At 41.8% G+C, this 20,362-nt stretch overlaps 1 pseudogene; it reads right to left on the bottom strand.

Annotated features, from left to right (window-relative positions):
* Nucleotides 1–10,664: 10,664 nt before the first annotated feature.
* On the bottom strand, nucleotides 10,665–14,598 carry LOC110228977 (annotated as a pseudogene).
* Between the last annotated feature and the right edge of the window lie 5,764 nt (nucleotides 14,599–20,362).

The raw sequence follows: 20,362 nt of genomic DNA, 5'->3' as shown, positions 1-20,362 counted from the left end.
GCTCTAACTCTGGATCAGGAATTTCTGCACTAATATGTTTATCAATATCATCAGTAGTTGGCAGTTTTGATCCTGGAGCTAGGAAGAGGACCATATGTGCGTGTGGTAGACCCCTTTTCTGGAACTCAATCGTGTATAAAACTGTAAAACATACAAAACATTACAGAATGAGAGGATAAAAATTTAAGATTCTAAAATTCTATATCTAAAATAATAACACATAATATATGCGACACACAAATATCGCTATAAAAGTTTGGTCAATCTTACCAGAAGAGATAGTTCCCAGCTTCTTGTTATGGGTACGATCATGAATGAGATTATCGAGTTTCAGCTTAAAAACCCTACAACAGATGTCGGGCCTATCCTCGGGTTTTAAGTTGTATTTTTCCAGATATCTAGTGACTTCGGGCCACGCAGGATTACAAGTTATAGTAATAAATAGATAAGGAAAGCCATAATACTTGCAAATAGCCATCGCATCAAGATAATGCTGCGTCTTGTACCTAGGCCCTCCGGTGAAAGAAGCTGGTATTATGATTTTATTGCCTTCTTTGGAAAGATTTTTCTTGCCTTTCTTAGAAACTTTAAGAATTTGCGAATAACTTTCACAGCGGAGATTTTTCTGGTTAAAAAACAGATAACGAAGCCTGTTGCTTTCGATCATCGTATACGCATCTACAAGAAACTGCTGAAATAACCTCCTGGACATTCACCTCGCCTCGATTGAATGCGATACGCAAAGAATTCTCTCATCGTCACCTTTGTTCTTTTTAGCCCGCCTTTATCGATGAACCCAATGTCGATACCTAACCTAAATCCATCCTCGCCGTAAGGAAAAAGCAAAGGATACTGTAGAGGGAGGTAGGATGGGTGCAACTCACTTATACGCTGAAACCCTCCAGAATTAGCCTGAAGCACTACATCACGCGGTTTAGGGTTTACATCTCCCACGATAAGCCCAGCAACCTCGTCAGTCGTAGGTATATTTTGTACTCCACTGTCGCTATCTCGATGATTCCTCAAAATCAACATAAAGCCGCTGGTATCTTTACATTTTGCTAATCTATCTCTAGCTGATCTAAACGCGATCACGTGTGGGTTGTTGGCATCTAACATATCCTTCAAGGTCTTAACGATACTCTTCTTTATTTGCTTGCCCTGTCCTTTTTCGCTAAAACAATTTAAAACAACAAAAATCGGAAGTTAATTCGTAGACATAATATAAAAAGTATATTACAATAAACAACTCACCCCATAACACCCATCCTATTCGAGACTTCGTTTACGGTATCATGAATATAGAGCTGCGAGAAAACAGGACCTTTGGAAGGCCCATGCAAAAGTTCACCGATGCGATGATAATTTTGACCATGCATGCGAAACACATACGGTGCATTCCCATAGTTCACGGAATTATCAATTTGACCACCAAGCGACGTGAATGAGAACATCATATTGTATGCTCTGATTAAACCACATAAATTTTTGCTTGTCTCATCCTTGCCATACAACATCGACATAAGCACAGGTGGAGGATTTTTTAGTTTAGGTAGCTCCACTTTACCCTTCATGCAACACGTAGAAAATATAGGCCTATTTTTGGCTCCACGCTTGTTAATCCGCTCGCCAAACCACATATAAGCACCGCAATTCTGACAGGTATAAAACGGATCTCCATCATCAAAATAACCTGACACAAGAAGCACTCACGTACACAATAATATCAAGTATCCTAAAAAAAAGGATAAAAAAACAACCATAGTAAGTACCGTTTTCTGTTAATCCAGGTTTCACATTTACGATCGGTATGGATCCAAACCCTTCCTGTTCCAAAATACGCTCATCGGCATTATCGAGATGTTCAAACAAATCGTCATCCATTGCATCATCGTCGTCTGTTTGGTTCTCCCTATCACCATTATCAGAATATGAATCGGTTGCGACGAAATGCACGTAATCATCTTCGCAAATCGGCAACACCAACCCTTGTATATTATGAGTAATTTTTGATGTCACGGCTGAGTTATGAGTAATTTTTGATGTCACGGCTGAGTTATTATACATTTAACGGCTGAGTAAATTACTTTTGTACGGCTGAGTTATTTACGTTTACTCGGCTGAGTTATTATTGGTCATTTGGCAAATTCAAACAACACTAACAAAAAGCATTACTAACAAGCCAAATAAAATTCAAACATCACTAACAATACAAAAGACAATGGCTGATACGACACATACAAGCAATCCTGTCAATCCCCTGATGACGATGCGTTGACGATAAACTATTGTTTCCATTTCGTCAATCCTTTTCTGTAATCCAAGCTCAATCAAAATCTTCTCATCTTCTGTATTAATTGATGATATCTCCAAGTTTTGCCTCTCCAAATCACCACGAAGCTCCAAAATTGTCGCATTAAGTTCTTCAATCTTCTAAGTCTTCTCTTTAATTACAGATTGAGCTTCTGCCAACACCCTTTTCGGCCACCCTATGACCTCCTCGTCGAGCCACCTAAAGAATTTGCAGTGAGCATTACCACCTTCCTTGTACAACTGACACCCATAGAACCTTCGATTTGGATTTTTATCCGTTTTGGATTTGAAGACCTTTGCCGGCAATCCACATTCACACAGTTTCCGAACTCCAGAATTACTCCCAAAGCTACTCGTCGATCCAGAGCTTAATTCCATCTTCTCTCGTTATTCGGAGACAGACGAAGAACCCTAATTGTTTATTTGGGATAAATGTCTAATTGATGACTCTAGATGTTTGGAAACTCACTAAATCAATATAGTCATGTATACTAATAAAACTACGTCGTTCGAGACATACAAGTACTGGCTGAGTTACAGCTGTCTTACGAACATCCCATTAATTTATACATATTAATTTTCGAGATTACATAAAGTGGTTTTTCGGGAGACGCCATTAATAATTACTGACATATTCACCCGCAGACGGCAAGTCGTCGAATCAGTCATAAATGACCACATTTTTGAGAAAGTATTCATAATGATCATGAAACACAGATTAATTCGTGGTTTGGCCGAGTTATGACAGTGTCATGGCTGACTTAACGTAGATATAATTCGTGATTTTCACTATAATCATAACTGAGTTAAGGTCAAGTTACAGCTGTTTTATAATAAAATTTAACAATGGGCTTATTTCATGATCATTATTTGGAAAGTGGATATAAAAATTTAATTACATCTCATTAATCTGAGTAAATTACATGACTGTATCATAATGATCATGAAACACAGATTAATTCGTGGTTTGGCCGAGATGTCTATATTATTTATCGACAAGATGACCTTAACTCAGTTATGATTATGGTGAAAATCACGAATTATATCTACGTTAAGTCAGCCATGACACTGTCATAACTTGGCCAAACCACGAATTCATCTGTGGTACATCAGCCATGTCACGTTTGAGTCTTAAAAAGCGCGAAAACTTCTATAAATGATGATTACTTATTTACTGACATTAGCATTGAACTTGGAAAAGCAATTATCACAATGATTTGATATATTTACAGTTTCCAACACATATCTCAAGTTAAAGATTTATAAAATCTTAACAGTGTTGGTGTCGGATCCCGCACCAGAGGTCCAGGACCAACCAAAGATTGCCACGTAGTCAGGGTAGCGGCCCATAAAGGATAAAGCCCATCGGACCCACGAGTCAAAAGAACAATCGAAGTGGTAACCACCATAAGGAGAATTCGAAGTGACTGCACCTCGACATGAGTCCGGAGACGAGGTCATGAATAAGTCAGTCCAAGGACATTTGGGCCGAAAGGCGAGGCCCATAAGGATCAGAGTCAACTCGAATTCAAACGTTGAGCATTAAAATCAAGGAATCAAAACGGACACATTTAAGAAGGAATAATTGTACTTAATTACTCATTTTAATGTCGTTTCTCTATGTATAAATATAAAGGCCAATGGCCATGTAAAGGGGATCTTTTTCTCCAGGAAGAAATACGATAGCAATTTTTAGCAATTCATAAGCTTTTTACGTTCTTATTTCTTGTCCCTCAAGAATAATTATTCCTACTAATAAAAATACTTGAGTGTGTGAATCCGACATCCACATTTTGGCGCCGTCTGTGGGGAAATAGGATTCTTGAGTGGTCAGATTTTTCTTTATTACACTTCCGAGATAAGCAACAATGTCCGGAGGAGACGCCGTTGAGGCATCATTGGCCGAAACCCTCAAAGCTATGCAGCAAACCATGTCGGACATATCACAAAAGTTCTCGGATGTGGAAAAGGCCGTCGATACGTTGCAAACATCCCAGGTATCTCTTAGTCAAAACGTCAATACTATACAAACTCGTGTTCGCTCTTTAAGTGCAGGAAACCTTGTGGGAACCCAAAGAGGGATATTCAACTCGCCAAGTTCCGCTGCACGAAATGAAACCAGCGGACAAACAACTCCCGGTGCTACTAATAATGTAGTTCAGACGTTGGAAGAAGAGACACAGCTCGGAGATGAAGAACAACTTGCAGCTCAATATGAGCAGGAGAACCTCGACCAGTTCGAGACTATGAGGAAGGTTAGCCAGGAATTAAAAGAAATGAAATCAAAATTTCATCAAGCTACAAGTTCGGAGCCAGACATCAATCGAGTCATTGAAGAAGCTAGGCGAACACCTTTCATCTCGCGAATTGCAAGTTTGAGGATCAAAGATTCCCGGAAACTCAAGTTGGACCCTTACAGCGGATTGGAGGATCCAAAAAGCTATCTCGCAGCTTTTCTGATCGATGCTGGGAGAGTCGAATTGGATGAAGCTGATGAGGACGCAGGTTACTGCAAGCTTTTTTCGGAAAATCTATGTGGCCAAGCTCTAATGTGGTTCACCCAATTAGAGCCGGGTTCGATCAGCAATTTCGACGAACTATCAGCCGTTTTCTTAAAGAAATATTCCATCCTTATGGATAAAAGCGTTTCGGATGCCGATCTTTGGAACTTATCGCAAGGATCAAATGAGTCACTTCGAGTTTTCATCACCAAGTTCAAAGGAGTGTTGTCAAAGCTCCCAAGAATCTCACAGCAATCAGCTTTATCTGCCCTACGTAAAGGATTGCGACATGATTCAAGGTTTAAAGAAGACTTAATACTTCATAAGCCAGACACAATTCAAGATGCACTCTTCCGTGCAAACAATTGGATGGAAGTAGAGGACGAGAAAGAAAATTTTGCCAAAAGAAATAAGCAAGAAAAGCCGGCAATCACCGTCCCTACCAAGAAGTTCGAGCCTAGGGAGAGCAAAGGACCAAGGAAATTTGGGTCGCAACCCTTCAACAGTACCGTCGGAAAGCAATTCCAAGGGAAAGGAAGATCAAACACTTGGGTCCGTGATGAAAGTCTATATTGCGACATTCATAAAGTAACCGGACATTTAACCAAGGATTGCAGCGTTCTTAAAAGACACCTCGCAGAGCTTTGGGCTAGTGGAGATCTTTCCAAATTCGATATAAAAGATTTTGTGAAGGAATACCACGAAGCAAAGGAAAGTTCCAAAGATCAAAATTCTAAAAGACCAAGGTTAACCAACGAGGAAGAACCAAGGAATTCTAAGGGTAAGATCAATGTTATTCTAGGAGGTTCCAAATTTTGCGGAAATTCGATAAGTTCCATCAAGAAACATAGACAAAATATCCTACTCAAAGCAAGCTTAAGCGAAGAAGTCGATTTTCAAGGTGCATCAATATCATTTAATGAAGAAGAAACACGGTACCTCGAAAGACCTCATGACGATGCTCTAGTCATTACCCTTGACGTTGCCAACTTCGAAGTATCAAGGATCCTTATAGATACAGGCAGTTCGGTCGATTTGATATTTTTAAGTACTCTAGAAAGAATGGGAATTAGTCGGGCGGATATAGTGGGGCCTCCGTCTCCATTAGTTGCATTCACAAGTGAACCAGCCATGTCTCTCGGGACAATCAAGCTACCGGTCCTTGCCAAAAAAGTATCGAAGATCGTGGACTTCGTTGTCTTCGATAAGCCCGCAGCTTACAACATCATCCTCGGTACTCCCTGGATTTATCAAATGAAAGCAGTCCCCTCTACATATCATCAATGTATCAAATTTCCAACGTCAAGAGGAGTAGAAACAATTCGGGGAGACCAAGAAGCTTCACGGACGTGTTATCTAGCTAGCCACCGTATGAAGATTCAATAGCAATTAACGAAGCCCGCAAAAGAAGGACTAAGAACAAAATTTCCTAGCGGGCAAAAGAAAGATGATGTAGTAATCGAAGTGGTGTTGGAAGAAGACAAGCCGGACTGGAAAATTCGAATTGGGGCAACTTTGACTGGCCAAATAAAAGAAGCTTTGATCGAACTCTTAAGGAAAAACAAAACATCGTTTGCATGGTCAGCAGCGGACATGCCTGGCATAAATCCAAGTATAATTTGTCATGAACTAAACGTGGATCCAAGCTTCAAACCGGTGAAACAAAAAAGAAGAAAGCTTGGAGTGGAGCGAGCGAAAATAGTAAATGACGAAGTGGATAAACTTTTGAAGATAGGGTCCATAAGAGAAGTGCAATATCCGGAATGGGTAGCAAACACTGTCGTTGTCAAGAAAAAGAATGGGAAGGATAGGGTTTGCATCGACTTCACAGACCTCAATAAAGCATGTCCCAAAGATAGTTTCCCGCTCCCACATATAGATCGACTTGTAGAGTCCACCGCTGGGAACGAGCTGTTAACATTCATGGATGCATTCTCGGGTTATAATCAAATAATGATGAACCCCGAAGACCAAGAAAAAACGTCGTTTATCACTGATAGAGGTATCTATTGTTACAAGGTAATGCCTTTTGGTTTGAAAAATGCAGGAGCAACATATCAACGGTTGGTTAACAAGATGTTCCATAATCATCTCGGGAAAACAATGGAAGTCTACATAGATGATATGTTGGTTAAATCGTTAAAGAAAGAGGATCACGTTAAGCATTTAGAGGAATGCTTTGATATTCTCAATAAGTATCAAATGAAGCTGAACCCGGCGAAATGCACATTTGGAGTCCCATCCGGGGAATTTCTTGGCTATATCGTGACAGAAAGAGGGATTGAAGCCAATCCAAATCAAATTAACGCCTTTCTAAACATGCCACCTCCAAGAAACTTCAAAGAAGTACAACGGTTGACTGGGCGGATTGCGGCTCTGAATCGTTTTATCTCGAGATCAACAGATAAATCGTTACCTTTCTACCAAATTCTAAAAGGGAACAAAGGATTCCTTTGGGATGAGAAGTGCGAAGAAGCCTTTGGGCAGCTTAAGGCATACTTATCCACTCCACCTATACTGTCCAAACCGGAAGTGGATGAAAAACTTTATTTGTACGTGTCGGTTTCAAGTCACGCGGTTAGTGGAGTCTTGGTTCGGGAAGACCGTGGGGAGCAGAAACCAATTTACTACGTAAGCAAGTCAATGACGGATCCGGAAACAAGATACACAATGATGGAAAAACTTGCACTCGCGGTGGTAACTTTGGCTCGGAAGCTGCGCCCATATTTTCAATCCCATCCGGTTGAAGTATTAACCAACCAACCACTCCGAACAATACTTCATAGTCCAAGTCAATCCGGACGTTTGGCGAAATGGGCGGTGGAGTTAAGCGAGTACGATATAGAATTCAAAAGCCGGATCAGTATGAAAGCTCAGGTTTTAGCAGATTTCTTAACCGAGTTACCAATACCTGGAACGATAGAGCAACCGGAGAACCAAACTTGGAAATTACACGTAGACGGGTCTTCAACAAAGCAAGGATCCGGAGTGGGAATCAAGTTGGAATCTCTAACATCAAAAATTCTAGAACAATCATTCCGGTTGTTATTCAATGCCTCCAACAACGAGGCAGAATACGAAGCCCTGATTGCCGGACTTCGATTAGCACAAGGAGTTGGAGCTAAGGAAATATTGGCTTATTGCGATTCACAATTAGTAGTCAACCAGTTTAATGGAGACTATGAAGCCAAAGACTCAAGAATGGAAGCGTACCTCGAAGTGGTGAAGGATCTATCTAAAAATTTCTCGAAATTCGAATTAATCTGCATACCTCGGGGAGAGAATACAACTGCGGATGCACTTGTCGCATTAGCGTCAACATCAGATCCTGAGTTGAAAAGAGTTATTCCAGTGGAATGCATTTCGGAGCGAAGCATTCAAGACAACAAAGAAACCCTCGTCGTTACAAGGTCTCGAGCAGCAGCACGCGACCGTGGCGAACCAGAGGTCGAACCGCCACCAAACAAACGGAGGAAGTCATGGGGATCACATACATCTAACAAGGAACCCGTTGTCTTAGCTGAAGATGTGATTCCAGAAACAATATTAGAAACCGAACCGTTAATCGAGGAGGATGTTTTTGAACCAAACGAACATCCCGAGCCAGAGCCACGAGTATTTCACAAAGTTGACCAAATTCCGGCTAAAGACTGGGGGGCTGACTGGAGGGAGCCAATAAAGCACTACATCATGACAGGTGAGCTCCCAAAGAATAAATGGCAGGCCAGGAAAATGAAAATCGTTAGTGCGAAATTTTGTCTGTCAAAGGATGCGTTATATAGACGAGGTGTCAGTGACCCTTACCTATTATGCATTTTTGGACCCGAAGTCGAAATCGTCATGAGCGAAGTGCATGAAGGATTATGTGGGAGTCATTCATCAGGAAGAGCTATGGCTTTTAAAGTTAAAAAATTGGGATATTATTGGCCCACTATGATCACAGATTGTGTTAAGTTCGCCCAAAGATGCAAGCGCTGCCAACTCCATGCACCATTGATCCATCAACCGTCGGAATTATTCTCCTCCATTTCCGCCCCATACCCGTTTATGAGGTGGTCGATGGACATCATTGGACCATTGCACAAATCAACTCGAGGTGTACAGTACCTTTTAGTCCTTACGGACTACTTTTCGAAATGGATTGAAGCTGAGGCGTATGTTGGTATCAAGGATTCGGCGGTGAAGACCTTTATTTGGAAAAACATTATATGTCGACATGGAGTTCCATACGAAATAGTCACTGATAATGGACAATAATTCATTTCACACGAGTTTGATGCCTTTTGTGCGGACTGGGGAATCAAAGTTAGTTATTATACTCCACGATATCCGCAAGGGAACGGTCAAGCTGAAGCCGTGAACAAGACAATATTAAGCAATCTCAAGAAACGCTTAAGTCATCTAAAGGGAGGATGGTATGAAGAACTCCAACCCGTCTTTTGGGCCTATCGTACAACCCCTAGGTGACCTACAAGAGAAACTCCATTCTCTTTGGTTTATGGCATGGAGGCGGTAGTACCAGCTGAACTCAATTTGCCCGGACTTCGCCGAACAGAAGCACCGTTAAATGAGGAAGAAAATTCAGCAATGCTTAATGATTCACTAGATACCATAAATGAAAGGCGTGATCAAGCTCTAATTCGGATCCAGAATTACCAGCAGGCAGCAGCCCGGTATTACAATTCTAAGGTTAAAAGTAGGCCTTTCTTCGTGGGAGATTATATATTAAGGCGCGTCTTTGACAACAAAAAAGAAGAAGGTGCCGGTAAACTCGGTATTAATTGGGAAGGACCTTACATTATTACCGAAGTGGTTCGGAACGGTGTTTATAGGTTGAAAGACTTAGTAGACAATCCAGTCAAGCGACCTTGGAATGTGATCAACCTAAAGAAGTTTTATGTTTAAAGCTACATGCATTGTTTATATACATGAACTACGGTGTGGCTTGATCCCGAGATGGGTACGTAGGCAGCTCGGAAACGAGTTCAGCTATTAATAAAAAATTGTTTTATTTCTTTATTAAAGGAAAAAGGTTCGACTGTGCGAACAAGCGAAGTAAATAAAGTTCGGCTACGCGAACATACAAGAAATTGGAAAAAGAGCGTTTATTCAAGCAAATAAGGCAAAATATCCCTCATCGTACACTTCGGACTATGAAAATCTTGTCGATGAGCAGAACACTTCAACTCCTTGACCAGCAAGATCGAGGATTGGCATCATGCAGTCCGAAATTCGAGCAAAGTCAGATATTCCAAGCTCAATCCACTCTCCGGGGTGAGATTCAAGGATGTGAAGATCTCTTGACACCGTAGTAAGCCTGCGTTGCATCCGGTTAATCCTTTTCCGGAGTCTCCTCTTTTCCAACATAAACTTTCGGTGTTGAAGTGCGAGTGCCTCTATGAACGCCATTGCTGTCCCTTGGTCTCTGATTGGGAGATCCCTGATCAAAGCACATGGGGGTCGGACCTGAGATCTTAAGAAGCCGCGAGGTGGAGGAGGCTGCCTGCTTGGCTCATTTGGAACATCTTCGCTCATCATTCCGATTCTGGAGAAGTCGGGCATAGATTCTGAACAGCGAAGATTGAACTCCATACCTACAAAAAAAAATGGTGAGGATTAAAGGGAAATTGAAACTATAATTTATAGGAACCCCATATCCCTAGCAAGCTGCGGATTCTATCCAAGGAATGGAGTGATTCGCGGAGATATTTATGACCTCGAACAGATCCTGCATTAAAAGACGCATCTCCGAGAATATTTGAAAAGAAAGGAAAGTTGTAAATGTTTCCACAAATAAAAAGGGGCCGAAGCCCATTACGAGTTTAAATAAGTGAAGAAGTTAGAGAACATTTATGGAAGAGGCTCAGGAATAGGCTCCTTCATCGCCAATTTAGTCTTCGAAGTGGACGCCTTGTTCTTGGCATCCACTTCGGGATGATCCCGAACGCGTTTCCGACAGGTGCTGACCTCCTCTTCGTCTTCTTCTTCGCTGTCAGATGGAACGGCGCAGACGGGGGCGTTCACGGGACCCGGGACTCCTTTAGCGCGGAGATACATCCGAAGCATCTTCGGGATCTCAGCGACAGAGTCAAAGTTCCGCCATTCCCATTGAAAGGGATCACTTTCCAAGGCCCGTATCTTCCTCTCCACCCGAGCAATGCGAGCCTCAAGTGTTTGCCTTTTAAGGCCCAGCCGTTGCCTCTCTTCACACAAGCGACGGTGCTTGTCGGCAACCTAGCATAAAGATGAATGAATAAGATGAAACAAAAAGTTTTTAAATCAAAAACTTTAAATATTTACCTTGTCAATAAAATCGCAAGCCTCTTTCTTCTCCTTTGAAGGAAAGTGAAAGACGGCGTGGGGGAAAAGAACGCCGCCCGGTTCAAAGCCATTGCCGGAAAAAAAAGTGGGCTGCCGGGATCAACGGGGGCTACTTTTTCGCTTTCCATTCTTGAAATATTTCTCAAGTAAGATTCTAAAATCGTGTTTAAATAAAGCTTAGAAGTAGGTAAGCCTTTATTTATAATGATTTAGGGTTTGTCTTGGAACCATAAATCCAATAATGGTAGTGTGTCCGAGTGGTTTAAACCATTTTTGGAAAATCGAGAAAAGGCAGTTATTGCATTAAAGACGAGCCGTTTTCCTTACTTATAAGAAGGGAAAGAGCAACCGTCGCATTAACTACAAAAGGTTTCTAAGGCCCAACCCCAATAAATTTATCGAGTTGACTAAACCCGAAGTGGGGAACTCGCTTTAAGCCGAGCTCAGTTCTCGCATTCTTAAGAGAAAGGTCTGATCAGCCTAAAAATCTCAAAAGCATAACCACAAGGCCACAAAAGGTTAAAAGCGGACTTTGCAAACCCGCATATAATTTTAACCAAACCCCCTTGGGTCATAACCTAGAAAGGTTTAAAAGCCTCCTCAGGCAAATATCTTGTTCGAAAGAAATAATAAAGCCTCCTTAGGCAAAGACAAGTTCGAAATTAAGTTTTAAAATAAATGGGACAATCCCCAATTTAAAGTGGACGCAGCCACTACGGAGTGATATCCACCTCGGACTCCGGCTAAGCAACCAAAGTTTCATTCACCTCCTTGACTGGTGCTTGGTCGGATGGAGCTCTTGGTTCGCCCTCTATATTACAACCATCCTCCGGAGTAACCGCCGGTGCCGCAGGTACTTCGAGTGGGACGACATCCTCCGCCTCACTTGAACCTGGGAAGGACAGTTCCAGTCAACTTTTTTAAAAAAAAAAAACACGTAAGGTGAGAAAAAGGTAGTAAGTGTTAGGAGCCAAGCATTACCTGCCCAGTCTAGACCCGATTCGCTTATAGGAGGCGATTCAGTGAAGAATTCCTCGAAGTCCTGCGGGTTGAAGGTCGAAGTAGGAAGAGCTGCCAGGCGACTCCGCTTTTCAGAAAGATTAGCCGATAGTTCGGTCCTCTCTTGCTCCTCGGAGAAATCTGTATCATGGATTTGATCCAACAAGATCAGGTTGCTCTCGTGCTCCTTGATGTCTGATTCCAAATCTGATCTAGCTTTCTCGGTCTGCATGAATCGGATGGCCCCTTGGATCAACTCCATCCCGCGTCCCTTAACCTCCTTTCTGGCTTTTGATGCCGACCTCGCTAACTCGGAGTCGCGCAATTTGGCAATCGCCCTGTACTTCGCGTTGAGCTCAATAAGCTGGTTGTTCATGGTGTCGGCGGTTGATTCGGATTCATGAAGTCTACCATGAACACCAGAAAGCTCGCCCTGGAGTTTGAAATTTTGGTTGTACTGGTCCTGTAGCTCCCCCTTTATCTTCGCAAGCTCGGACGAAAGACCATCAACCTTCTCCTCCAAATCATGCTTGGAGTCGGTAGAAGAGCGGAGGTCAACCTCGAGATTAGAAAACTTGTCCTTCCACGTGTCGATCTCTTTCTCCCGACCAATGACCAACCCTTCGTAATGTTCAATTATGTCATTGAGCTCGCCGTTCGCCTGATATTACACATAAACCCGGAATGACGGATCAGTTCGAAAAATGACGGTAAAGTTAGAAATTGAAGCGGAACTAACCCGAGATAAATGATGAGCATGAAGTAGGTATCGTTCACGAATTGCAGAGCGCCACTTGTTGAATTCCGGCAGGATCGCACCTGACCGGGTTTTGAAGCACCGAAAAACGTTACCTTCTTTCTCCATGGCTACGAAAGCGAAAGAGGAAAGGTCTTAGAAATTCAAAATAAGTAAAAGGCGAAAGAATAGTTCGCTATGTGATCCCCACATGATGAAAAGAATACATGTGTATCGTCATACCTGAGAGCGACTTGATCTGAGGAACAAGAGCAGGCTTTGTCTTCGGAGAATCATCTCGAGACTCAGAACTATCCTTCTGAGAAGCTGCACCCAGGATTGTCTTCTCACCACTACGTTGAAAAGAAGAAGACATATCAACAGGACGGGGAGGACCCATTGGTTCAGTAGGAGGGGGCGATCGAGGAGAACGGTCAGTCCGGGCCCTTGACTTCTCTCTTTGCGGAGAAGAACCACTGCGGAATGACCTGTCCCTCTTTTTGCGAATTAAATCCTTGAGCGGTTTGTTGCTAAAGTCATCCCGGGAAGAACGATGAGAATCACGGTTAGGAGATTGAAACCTCCGGGGAGGACGGTCATCGTGACGTTCACGTCGAGGTGTCAATCTGAAAACGGCGACGGATCTGGCTCCTTCGGTGCTACCGTCGTCAACCAATAAGGTTTTGCTATAGTCTTTTTTGTCAATGGCGGTCGCAAGGAACGCCTTGTTCTCGTCGCAAGCCTCAGCCATCGGCTTGGAGATCACTTTTCGCTGGGCAGTGAGAGCCCGAGCTGACATTCCTTGGGTTGAGGGAGGAGGCGGAAGACGATGAAGATGGTTGGGAGGGCTCATCCTGAGTTTTCGATTGGCTTCTATGAACCGATCGAGAGTGAAAGAATTCCAAAGGGTTTCCCCTTCGAGGATTATTTTGAAGAAGCCAATGAACTCTTCAGTTGGTAAGGTCGGAGCAACGAAAGCTGCGAAGTGAAAATAACAAGTTTAATCAATAGGAATAATAAAATTGGAGGAATGTATGCGACCTAATTTCTACCAGGTTTCGCGGACCACTTCGATGGAAGCAAATATGATAGACTTCCAATCGAAGCAGGGGTTTTCTTAATCAGGAACCAAGGGTGATGCCAATTTTCATCCTTGTTTGGAAGATGCGAAATGACGTTCCTGTTAGCATTAGGGTATGCCGAGAAATACCCTGTCTTCTTCGATGAACTTCTCACGCTTAGAAGTTCATTCAACTCGGGGACCCCTATAATGTATCCGGCTTCCGCCGCTACTGTTATAATTCCAAGTATGGTTCGGAGAAGATTGGGGGTCAATTGAGGAAGAGCGATTTCGAGAACCGCCAAGTACCGAACTAGGGCTTCGGGAAGCGGGAAGGTTAATCCGCAACCCTTGAAATAAATCTCGTACACACAGAAGTAACCATCGCGATGGTTCTCTGGGGATTCTGTGGGGGCAGCTATTTGTGCTTCCGCCATAATTTCCGGCGGAATCCGACAAAGCTCTCTCAATCGCTCGAGGGATTGAAGAGTACAAGTGGATCTATAGTGCGGACCGGCAATATCATTAGGGCGAGTGCACTCGTCATTACTAGGGCGCCTATCGTCGAATGACGGAGACTCGGGTCTTTCGGAGTCAGAAGTCATCGGAGAAGATGAGGAATTTAAAATCCGGCAAAGAAAGAGTCGGCGAAGAAAGAGAAGAGAAAAATTTCGGCTAAAAATGCAAAAGTAAAAGAAGTAATGATGAAAGAAGTTACCTCACGGAGGTTAAGTGATAATGGTGAAACCGCCTTGGGAATCGTGGGGGAAGTGGAAAGGTTTCCCGCTTTAATAGTAAATAATTAAGATACGGTCATAATGATGACAGATGTCACTCAAGTAGAAATGGCTAGTGCCGAAATTAAAGGAGTGATGAGATTTTCGGAGGGAAATCAGAAAGATTTTCGAGCGCAATCTTTGGTCATTTAAGCATTTAAAGTCCTCCGAATTGAAATGGCACTTCGAAGAACTTGGGGGGCTAATTGTTGGTGTCGGATCCCGCACCAGAGGTCCAGGACCAACCAAAGATTGCCACGTAGTCAGGGTAGCGGCCCATAAAGAATAAAGCCCATCGGACCCACGAGTCAAAAGAACAATCGAAGTGGTAACCACCATAAGGAGAATTCGAAGTGACTGCACCTCGACATGATGTAACACCCGCGATCCTCAATAGGATTGCCGGGGAAGACTTGGTTCGAGGGAAGTGTGGAAACCTCGGGCTAAGTCTAAGGGAAGCGGACAGAATGGCTTCCGAAGTGCTTAACAAGCTGAAACGAGCTAGAAGTGTTGAGCTAACCAGCTCGACTAGCTGGACCAGCTGATTGGTAGCTCACCTAAGCTGGACGGAGTGAAGGTCAGCTGGTCGAGTGACAGTCTAGCTAGGTCAGCTGGTCGGGTGGGAAGGTAGTAAGGCGGTTGGGTTGACGGTTACGTACGTTGGCCGAACAGACACGGACGAACGGTTACCCAAACATGCATGAATGAGCGGTTTCAACGAATATATGCGAACAAGCGTTTCCACCGAACGGGCACCTTTGGGGAAAACGGTTTTATCCGTAAACACTATAAATAGAAGGCGATTCCTTCATTTTTCAGACACGCGCAAACACCTAAAATCCAGAGAAAACTCTTAAGGCATTTGCCGAGAGGAATACGGTTAAAAGGAGAGTTTGCGGAGCCGAGCGTTCTATCGGCGATTGAGAGAGGCAACACGGATCATTCACCGATCGAATCCGTGTAGTCAAGGTGGGTGTAAAGCCGTGGTAATGTCTCGGAGATTACGATCTCCGGACGTGCGGATGGTATAAGGGCTAGAATATTGTGGGTTGTTTGAGTAGTTCGTTGATCGGCCTAGTCATTCATGAGCATATTCATATCGTGCATACTTTGTGAGGAGTAACGGTTTGGTTGAGACGGGCGTTCGGCAAGGAATCGGCGGATCCGCGAGGATCTACCGGTTCTAGGCCGAACTGATGCGCTTACTTCCTCTCTCCGATCTGTTTTCCGGACCAAAGGATTATAAGAACGTATAGTGCATTGCATGGACTTGCATCCACTAAGTAAAAGACGAGTACTTATGTCTTGTTGGTTTCAGGGAAGGATGGTGATCGTGGGAAGGACATGGCTTAGGCGCGAGAGACTCATGGTCGGGAAGATGGGTGGTGGTGAATCGGGTAGAATAGGATCGATTATATGACTTGTAATAGCTTATATGCAAACTCATAAGTTGTATCGAATCCTTTACTTATCTAATAAAGTATCCGATCGTTTGTTTTACTCTAAGGTTGCATAATGACTCTAAATAATGAATCACGGAATAATATAAAACGGATTGTCTTAAGGAATGAACCCTAAAATTTGGCTAAGGATCGGACCACTTAGTGATTCGTTCGGGAAGAACCTCTCCGGGCTTAGGGAGTCCGGGTTGGGGTCTTTCACATGAGTCCGGAGACGAGGTCATGAATAAGTCAGTCCAAGGACATTTGGGCCGAAAGGCGAGGCCCATAAGGATCAGAGTCAACTCGAATTCAAACGTTGAGCATTAAAATCAAGGAATCAAAACGGACACATTTAAGAAGGAATAATTGTACTTAATTACTCATTTTAATGTCGTTTCTCTATGTATAAATATAAAGGCCAATGGCCATGTAAAGGGGATCTTTTTCTCCAGGAAGAAATACGATAGCAATTTTTAGCAATTCATAAGCCTTTTACGTTTTTATTTTTTGTCCCTCAAGAATAATCTTTCCTACTAATTAAAATACTTGAGTGTGTGAATCCGACATCCACAAACAGTATATTTATTGTTATAATGGTATGGTGCTATTAAACTTATCTAAGCCGTAGCTCAGCCGTAGAACGTAAATATCTCAGCCATTACGTATTATTCTACAGCCAGACATCAAACTCTAACTCAAAAGTCAGCCGTCACGCAACCTTTCGTCTTGCGTTACGCATATAACTCAGCCGTCACATGTACATTTTTGCCGCAGGAACAGTAAGAGGCGCAACCTTTCGTCTACCTTCCCCTTTTTTTTTTTTCTATTTATATCAGATCAGTTCGCCTTCGTCTCTTTTTCATCTCATCGTCTCTCGTTCGTCTTAGTCTCCAGACTCCAATCCCCTACACAAAATATCTCCCGTACATCTTCCAATCGACATGGACGTTGTTCCTCACATCGATCTAAAGTTTTTCGGCGAGGTTGTAGCGATCATTATCGCTGATGGTCGGGAGAATCTTTCCGTTCTAAACCCGGGTGTTGGTTACTGGGTTGACAAAACCACTGTTACGTGGTTCAAGTTCAATCACGATCTCTCTGTCGCGATTGCAGAGATACTCCAGCACAACTGGCACCATGAGTGGCCGACCTACCGCTTGATTCCCGAGGATGTTAAGAGACAATGGTTTAAGCTCCTCGCGGTAAGCTTCGATATTTGATATAGAGCACACTAAAACAGAAAACCGAATTCACGATCTTTTCTTTCATTGTAGCGTAAATACACGTGGGAACCAATGCATACATCAACGGTTTGGACCTAGTTCAATTTGGTGGCTAGAACGATATTCCGGGACCAGATGCGTGCGTTTATGAGGATATGGGCGCGTAGTGGCGATAAGCCTGATTGGATGAATCTAATAGTGTGGAATAATTTATGCGATATGTTTTCCGAATTTGGCCTATTGTTCCGTCGTTAAACTTCCTTGTACTGTGATATCCTCTATGAACTTCCGTGTAATGAACTTCTATTATCATCTTTCCTTATGACTTTTATTTTCACTTGATTTACCCGTGATTTCCATTGTTAAATTTTATTATAAAACAGCCGTAACTTGACCTTAACTCAGTTATGATTATAGTGAAAATCACGAATTATATCTACGTTAAGTCAGCCATGACACTGTCATAACTCGGCCAAACCACGAATTAATCTGTGTTTCATGATCATTATGATACCGTCATGTAATTTACTCAGATTAATGAGATGTAATTAACTTTTTATACCCACTTTCCAAATAATGATCATGAAATAAGCCGGCTGAGTTATGTGACGGCTGACTTACTGTTCCGGCGGCAAAAATGTATATCTGACGGCTGAGTTATATGCTTAACGGAAGACGAAAGGTTGCGTGACGGCTGACTATTGAGTTAAAGTTTGATGTCTGGCTGTAGAATAATACGTAATGGCTGAGATATTTACGTTCTACGGCTGAGTTACGGAACACATTAATTTCTAAATACGGAAAAAACCGTCATTAAGTAAGCTTAATTAGATAAGTTTAATAGCACCATACCATTATAACAATAAATATACATGTGAATATACTGTTAAGATTTTATAAATCTTTAACTTGAGATATGTGTTGGAAACTGTAAATATATCAAATCATTGTGATAATTGCTTTTCCAAGTTCAATGCTGATGTCAGTAAATAAGTAATCATCATTTATAGAAGTTTTCGCGTTTTTTAAGACTCAAACGTGACATGGCTGATGTACCACAGATGAATTCGTGGTTTGGCCGAGATGTCTATATTATTTATCGACACAATGCTAATGTCAGTCAAAACCTTTAAATCATTTTATTTAAAGGTTTCGAAATCATTTTATTACGGCTGATTTATCGGTTTGTTGGATGAGCTAATTTTATGATCATTATTTGGAAAGTGAATATAAAAAGATGATGACTTAACACAGAATAATTTGTGGTTTGGCCGAGTTATGACAACGACACGACTGAGTTATCACATAATAATTGATGGTTTGGCCGAGTTATGGTAGCGACATACAGATAAAAAACCGAATTTATCTAAGCTCACAGATACTTGTTCAAGCTCTGATACTTCTTCTCTAGCGCTTCAAATTTCTCTTCCATAAGAAAGATCTTTTCTTCCTGAGCCTCGATGCGCTTCTTGGCTGCATCCAAATCCTGCTTTATCTCATTCTTCTCCTCCTTTATCTTCTCAAATTCGTCACACAATGCGACAGTCCACCACCTCATGAAACCGCAGCCACGACCAGGACCCTTAAAAATCATACATAACTCATATTACACCCCAAAATTAAAAAAAAAAAAAAAAGGAATCAGAACTCAAAATCAAGACCCAATAAATCTTAAAAGATGCCTACGTCTGAGATTTCATACGGACAACTGAAATAAAGTTTTCCTCTTGTATTAGGATCACGAGAAGTGGCAACGAGAACCGCTGCACTGCAATCACACGCGATCGGAACGCCTTTATCGCGCCTCCGGTTTTCGCCGTACCTCATTCTCATCCTTATTTCCATACGATCCAGCTCCTACATTACCACAAACACGACAGACAATATAAAGATGTCTAAAGATTTGTTCGTCTCAAACGGTTGGGAAAAAAATACCTCATTTCCTTCGGAAGCAGTTTTCTCATCAACCCTAGAGTCGCCGCCTAGTAGAGATCTCTGCGCCATCATCTTCTCTTTGATTACTAAAAAAAAAATAAATCACTAAATCAATATAGTCGTGTCTACTAAAGCACTGATCAAACGACGTCGTTCAAGCCATTCCTGTATATTGAAGATTAAAACGAGAATTGGCTGAGTTATTATAACGTTTTACGGCTGAGTTACTCAGATATTAATTTATTATATACAGTCTCGAGATTATAGAAAGTGTTTTTTGGGGAAACGCCAACAATAATTGCTGACATATTCACACGCACACGCGTTTTAATGTCATAAATTAATACATAATAATTGAAAATAATACAAAAAAAAATTATTATAATAACTAAAACAATTAAAAATATATTCAAAATAATTCAAATACGTTACGGCTAAGGTATTTACTAATTACGGCCGAGTTATGAGAAAAATCATTTTATTTAGAGGGCCATTTGTATATTAATATTTTGTCTGGTTCTAATAATGTGCCAGATTTATAACAGTAAGATCATAATAAAAATTTCATACTTCCCAGCCCATTCACATTCTATATAGATCGACTTTCTAGGAATGGAAGTTAAGTATGGCCTCTGTGTGTTTAGGGTTTAGATGGTGTTGGTTTAGGGTTTAGGGTACAAACATGAGCTAATTTTATGATCATTAAAAGATGAGTGAATAGAAGAAGTTAAATACATCTTATTAACGTGGTTTAATTTCAGATTAAATCAAATCACGAATTTAACACATAATAGTTCGTGGTTTGGCCGAGTTATGACAACAATACGGCTGATGTACCACAGATGAATTCGTGGTTTGGCCGAGTTATGACAACGTTTTACGGCTGAGTTACTCAGATATTAATTTATATATACAGTCTCGAGATTACATAAAGTGTTTTTTGGGGAAACGCCAACAATAATTGCTGACATATTCACACGCACACGCGTTTTAATGTCATAAATTAATACATAATAATTGAAAATAATACAAAAAAAAATTATTATAATAACTAAA

The sequence above is a fragment of the Arabidopsis lyrata genome, assembly GCF_000004255.2.
Source record: "Arabidopsis lyrata subsp. lyrata unplaced genomic scaffold ARALYscaffold_4, whole genome shotgun sequence".
NCBI lineage: Eukaryota > Viridiplantae > Streptophyta > Magnoliopsida > Brassicales > Brassicaceae > Arabidopsis > Arabidopsis lyrata.
This window is presented reverse-complemented; position numbering and strand designations above follow the sequence as displayed.